The following is a 7,088-nucleotide window of genomic DNA, read 5'->3' as shown; positions in this document are numbered from 1 at the left end:
GCTAGTATTGGCAAGTGCTTCCTAGTATTGGCTGAACGTTGGCTAGCGCTGGTTAATGTTCGCTAACTGTCAGTTACTGTTGGCTAGTACTGGCTATTATCGGCTAACAATCGGTCAGTGTTATCTAATGCTGACCAGTAGTGAGTACATATGTGGAGTGTTGGCATACGCTCCTACGACAGTGCGACAATTATTACATATGCACAACTATATGACTCTAATCAGCGAATGTCACTGCAGCCAACGTTCCAATAAAAAGCACTTGTCTTCGTAACGGCCGCAGCGTAGACAAGTCACAAGCTAACAGCACGGACACGACACAGACGAAGAAGAGAAACTAACGCAACAGACGAAGCACTGTGTTCCTGGAGTCAATAACAACGTGGACGGAATATCAGCACCTTAAGTTCTCATGGAAGTCTCAGCGGAGTCAATCTCGACAATCAGAAGTTACGGTCACCAGATTTCGAATGCCGTGTTCCCTCATTAAACTTATACTTACACAGAGCTGGTCTGACGATATCGCCCCCCTGTCATTTCTGCGAAGATATAGAAAATGTTTTTTGTCGTGTTGCAGATATTCACTTATCAGAAAATGTCTTCTCATCACCCGCTTTCAAAGTTGGGCTTAAACTTAATGACAGAAACTGTACTAAGCTTCGGTGTCTCAGGCTTAGGCTACTGCCACAGGTATGCCTTTGATGCGGTGTGTAATTTCATTCAAGCTACGAAACGTAAACCATTTTAATTCTGAATCCAACAAATATTTGTTAAGTAATTAAAAAAAGCGTTAAAATCTAACAAATCTATTCGAGGTTATCCTGATCAGGTTATTACGGCAGTCTGGTCCACCAGCGCAATAGCACTGTCATTACAGTATTTATTTCATACGATATCTAATATTCCATTTCTCATTTTATATTTTTGTGATTCTTCATTTTTCCAAATTATCTCCCAAATTTCAAACAACGAATTACTCTCCAATCCCCCGAGCGGGTATGTGTCATGGGGTAGAAGGAAAACAAAGCAAGCAAGCAAGCAAGCAAGCAAGCAAACAAACAAACAAAGAAACAAACAAACAAGTGCCTCTTCCTTGTCTGTGTCGTGTCCGCGCTGTTAGCTTCTAACACGTATCACCAATTTGCACAAAGAAATGATCTTCGAAGATAAGTCATCTTGTCGAAACGTTGGCTTCAGCAATATCTGCTGTTCAAGAATTTCTGACGATTTCAAGCCACTATTTCTCCGTAAGCTTCGATCTTGTCTGTATTTTTATTATGATCCTTCCACTTATTCTAGCGTTCCTCGATCCCACAGGAATGCACCAACAAAAAGCTGATGATGATATGCACGCCAGCGTCCGAGTGTTCATCTCGCCTCAATGAAACTGATCTCAGTGTTCGAAAGCGAGTACCGACACATCGTCGGACTATAAGATTCGCTTTAGACGTTGTAATGTAGTCCATGTGCCTAGTAAACCACGCGTAGAACTAGTCGATTCAAGCAGAAGACGTTAATTCGACTCGTAACACTTGCCTCAATGCCCAACATTGCGCCATGGCCAGCTACTTGCTGACTGCTTCCCGTATAGCATTGATTTCCAAACTGTGTAGTATCCATCGGAACTTCTAAGGCGAAAGTCTCAAGTAACCAATCATGAAGTGAGCTTGAACGTGACTTTGTTAAAATAACGGTGAGCCAGAGTGAAACGAAAATTCCGAGCGGCATTCCTCTTAAGCGTGGCTCGAGGCGCGCTTCGTCTTTTCGTTGTTTGTGTGACTCAAAAATTAAATGGCGGTGTTCACGTGACATAAAGTGAACGGTAAAATAGCCGCATTTGACGTCTTTGGTGAGCGTATAAGAGGAGGAATAAACATTTTATTCAAATGGCAAACTAAGGTTCCCGTGGTTGGAGCCCCTATTCCAGGGCCCCACTGGCCCGAGCGGCTCGCTTGGCCTGGTCCAAGGTTGCCTGCTGGCTTCCCAAGTCCTGCCGGGTGAGTCGCACCTCCCACGACCTATCGAATTCGTTGCGTGTGATGAGTGGCGAGTTGCCCTCTGCTGGTCTTTGTCGGCAATTCCAAGTGATGTGAATGAGTGTTGGTGTGTCGCCACACCAAGGGCAGCGGTCAGCGTATTGGGACGGCCGCATTTTACTGAGTGTGTGTATGTTCGGATATGTGTTTGTCTGTAGGCGTCTCCAGTCCCTGGATTGCCAGCTTGTGAGTTTAGGGTGGGGTGGCGCCACTGTCTGCCGCGCCCGTCTTTGGCTCTCGAGGATATCTCGCGGCAGCGTAGGTATGAAGTAATCCGCCCGGGTCGGCATGTCCGCGGCTCGGAAAGTTAATGCTCGAGCCAAGCGGTCCGCCCGTTCGTTTCCACCTACACCTTCGTGAGCGGGGCACCATGTGATGTCGTGGTCTTCTTGGAGGTTGGATCCTAGTATGCGTAGGACGCTCTGGGGAAGGACGCCTCTGAGAAACAGCCGACAAGCCTCTTGTGAATCTGTAATAACGTGCGCAGATTCTCCGTTGCCCTCTGCTGCCCGGATGGCTAGTGCTATGGCCGCCGCTTCTGCTACGGCGATGCTCTTCGTGCGTATTGTCGCCGACGTGATCGCTTGGTTTCCATTGGTGACGATCGCTGCAAATGCTTTTTGCCTCGTTGGGTATGGGCTGGAATCTGTATAATAGGTGTCTGGGTTATTTCGTAACCGTTCAAGCGCCACCGCTCTTGCTCGTCTGCGGCCGGCATTAACCGTCGGGTGCATGTTTTTCGGGATCGGGGCGACGTGTATGTGTTCCCTAACTTCTCTGGGTATTTGACGTGTCTCCTCACCGCAGAACTGTGGTGCCAAGGGGTAGTGAAGCCTCTTTAGCAATGCTCTGCCTTGCATCGTCGAGTTGAGTCTTTCTCTCTGCGCGATCAATACGGCTGCAGCGTGTTCGTCGTATGTATTATAATTTCCCAAGCTTTCCAAGCGCTCTGTGTCAGTGCAGTCGGGGAGGCCCAATGCGGCTTTGTAGGCAATGCGTATGAGTATGTTGACCTGCTCTGCTTCCCATCTGCGTGTGAGTTGGTACGGGAGAGCACATGTAATGCGGCTAATGATGAAGGCATGTACCAGCCTCCTGGTGTCTCCTTCCGTCATGCTGTCATTACTGCAGGTTACTCTCCTTATGAGTCTCGCTACGCTCCTGGTTGTGCGTTTAAGTTTTTTTATCGTTGACGACACGCTGCCCGTCTCCTCTATCAGCATTCCCAGCACCCTGAGCTCCGACACTTGTTTTATCTGGTTTCCGTTCAGCTCCAGGTCGAAAGTTGGGGAGCGCGTGCGGCGGGTGTTTTTGGGCCTGATTTGTAAGAATTCAGATTTTTCCGGAGCGCATGTCATGCCTGCCCTCTTGGCGTATTCGTCAATTGTGTCGACTGCTCTTTGTAGAGTTTCTTGTCAGTCTCCATAGGATTCTTTCGTCGCCCAAAGGGTGATGTCGTCGGCGTAGATGGCTAATCCAAGTTCTGTGTCTTCCTCCAACATTAGAGCCAATTTCCGCATCCCTATGTTGAATAGTAGGGGGGACAGTATGGAGCCCTGTGGAGTGCCCTTATTCGCTATGCGAGCCCTGTCGCCTCTTAGATGGCCCAGGCCTATGGACGCCGTTCTGTTGTTTAGAAAGCTTTGCACGTAGCTGTAGGTTCTCTCCCCACAGCCTATCTCTTGTAGGCCGGTCAATATAGTGTCATGAGATATATTGTCGAAGGCTTTCCGCAGGTCCAATGCAAGCAGGATTCTATTCATGCTTCCAGGTGGTGGGTTTAAAACTTCGTCCCGGAGGAGTAGGAAGACGTCCTGCGTAGAAATCCCCTGTCGGAAGCCAAACATGGAATTTGGTAGGAGATTGTTGTCCTCTAGGTACCTCCCAAGTCGTGCATGGATGACCTTCTCGAAAAGTTTACCCAGGCAAGAGGTTAACGACATTGGTCGGAGATTCTGGAGCGATTTTGGTTTTCCTGGCTTGGGTATTAGGATTATTTCTGCCTCCTTCCATTCAGGTGGTATAGATCCTCCTGTCTTCCAAATCGTGTCATTGAAGAACTTTGTTAGCTGCTCTAGGGTTTCGCTAGCTAAGTTTCTAATCATGGCGTTCGTGATACGATCCGGTCCGGGCGCAGTGTTCTTCTTAAACGATTGCGCTGCAGTGTACACTTCTGCGAGTGATATCGGCTCATCAAGGGCAGGGTTTGCCGGACCCATATAGGTTGTCATGGTTGTCCGTGTTGGCCTTTCTCCCAGGTACGTCTCTTGGAGCTCGCGAAGAAGGTCCGCGTCTGAGCCTGTGTAGTGATTAAGTATACGGCGGAGGGCGAGCGTGGTTTCTCTTCGTGTGTTAGCAGGAGTAAGCATATTACGAAGGAGTGCCCAAGTTTTATTCGTGCTTAGATTTCCCCGAAGAGAGTCGCACAAGCTCCTCCAGTTAGCAGTGCACAGCTCTTGCGAATACGCATTGGCTGCCTCCGTGAGTTGCGCTATGCGCTCTCTGAGCTTTCGGTTGTGGCGCTGCTTCTTCCATCTTTTGGTGAGGCTGCGTCTTGCCTCCCATAAGATGGTTGTCGATGGCTGGGTTTTTCGGCGTTGTTTGAATTCGTTTAGTGGCTTGGTCCGCCGCCTCCCGTAAATACGTCGTCCAGTCTTTTATTGTGTTGAGGTCCTGAACATCAGTCTGGCATTCCCTGAATTTCCTCCAATCCGTGAGGCGTGCTGTACCGGTCGGCTGCCTTATTTTTGCCGTTTGTATAGAGATGCTGAGGATGTAATGGTCGCTCCCGAGTGTCTCGTCTAGGTTAGTCCAAGTGACGCCTCGTTCATCACTTACGAAACATAGGTCAGGAGCCGTGTCTCTAGCCACTCTGTTTCCCAGTCTTGTGGGAGAGTCTGGTTGCGTGACGAGAATGAGATCATGAGCCTGTGTTGCCTTCAGTAAGCTGGTTCCTTTTGCCGAATCCCTTTTGTAGCCCCACTCTGTATGCCAGGCGTTGAAATCTCCTAGCAGTATTACTCTGTCACCTCGTGTCGCGCTGTGCATAGCGTGTGAGATAATGGGTGTAAAGTCCGCCTTGCGTTCTCGAGGAGAACTGTAGACATTCGCGACGATGTTCTTCGGGCGACCTCGCTTAACAGGCCATACTGCTGCTATTTGGTGTGCTATGTCAATTCCTGGTACAGTTTCTACGCTTACATCGAGATCCTTCCGAACCAAAATAGCCGTCCCCGTGTTGGTGTTTGTGTGAAGTGTGTATCCCAATACTGAGCGTTTTGGTGTGCCTGCTTCTTGCAAACATATGAGATCTGGCGCAATTGCGGCGGCTTGCACAAATTGTGCTAGCGCAGATTCTTTGTTGCGCAGGGAACGGCAGTTCCACTGCCATAACTCGAGATTCTCTTGGCGACGTGTGATGTGTCTAGCCATCATAGGGGCTCTCAAATGTATCCGTGTCAGTCGTTGCCAATACCTTAGGACTGCGGCCTCCAGGGCTTGAGCTTCCCCGTTTTCTTGATTTTTTGACCCCTTTGATGGAGTCGTCGACGTATCTCTTAAGATTTCCCAGCTCCGCAAACAAAAGTTGGAGTTGGGTTCCTATGCTGTGTAGCTGTCCCTCCACATTTTGCGCTTTGGGGGGAGCTGGTTCTGTTGCACCTGTTTGTATTTGTGTTTGTTGGCTTTGTGTGTTCTGGCTGATCGTCCTACTAGCCAAAAGTTGTTTGAGTGCTGCTACCTCTGCCTGTAGTGCGGCAAGACTGGATTTAAGTTGCTTGTTTTCTGCGATTATTCTTTGATATTCCTCGTGTTGTGTTATTGGGGTGGTCGTGTGAGATGCGACGTCAACCCATCTTACCGGCACAATTGCAGGTGGAGCTTGCTTCTGCTGTCCCACAGGTTCCGTGGTGGCTGTAATGGGAGTCTGCGATTCCTCTGCTTTTCGTCTCGGTCTGTTTGTTGTTCTCTTCTTGGATTTTGACCTCGATCTTGGTTTGCGTGGTGGTGGAGACTTGGAGCAGGCTCGGGCTGCGTTTCGATCGTGGCGTGTAGGAGTACTGTGTCGGCTCGCCGATCGCGGCTTTCCGTCGTCGCTAAGCTCCGATTCCTCTTCATCTGATGAAAACCAGCGTAATTCCTTACGCTTAGGGCTAGGCGGGCGCTTTCGCGGTTGCCTGGCGGGCGCTCTCGGCTGCTTCAGTCGCTGTGTACAGCTGCGGTCACCTGTGACGTGTTCTCCTCCGCACGAGGCACACTTTGGCACACACGCATGTCCGTCGGTCGGGTCTCTCGTTCCGCATATGCGGCAGACGCGAGCGTCCGGTTGAGGACACACATCTGTACGATGGCCCTTGCTGCAGCAGGTCTTGCACACTTGCACTGTGGCTCTATACGGGTGGCAGGCCAGTTCACCTCCGCAGTAATACACAAAGCGCGGGAGAGTCGGGCCACAGAAGGTGATCTTTGCACTCTTCGTTTCTCCCATCATGCGTGCTTGTATTATTTCCACACCTTGCGTTCGCACTCGCAAGTTGGCCATTAGCGTTTCAGCTGGGGTGCGGGATGGTATGCCGTGTATCACTCCCATGAGGGCTTCTTCACCAGTCGCCGCGTACACGTTTACGGCATGTGTGCGACCGTTTATTGTGAGCGCAGTTATGCGACGAAGCCGCTCCGCCACTTCTTGCTTCGAGGTGGAAATGATGGCTATGTTCGATCCCGGTTTTATGCGTAACAGAAAGTGCTCACCTGTTACGGTGTGTTGGCAAGCTGCGGTGACTGCCGCTGCCATCTCAGGGGTAGTGATTGAGCGTAGTGGTAGGCCCTGGTGAGGCCTAATTACAATCTTAAAGTCGTCCTTTGGAAGCGGCGGGAGCTTGACACCCTTTCTTCGTCGTGGTCTTGGTTGAGCTTCTTTTGTCTTCTCTTCTTCGGGTCTCTTCTGCCCCTGTTTCTTTGCTCTTGCTTGCTGTTTTTTCTGTCGTAAGGTGAGAACGGTGTGCCAGTCGTCCTCTGATGTCGTTCTCTCAAAGGCTTCGGGTTGACTTGCCG

The sequence above is a fragment of the Rhipicephalus sanguineus genome, chromosome 3, assembly GCF_013339695.2.
Source record: "Rhipicephalus sanguineus isolate Rsan-2018 chromosome 3, BIME_Rsan_1.4, whole genome shotgun sequence".
Lineage (NCBI taxonomy): Eukaryota > Metazoa > Arthropoda > Arachnida > Ixodida > Ixodidae > Rhipicephalus > Rhipicephalus sanguineus.
The sequence above is the reverse complement of the archived record's forward strand: the minus strand, read 5'-3'. Positions refer to the sequence as shown.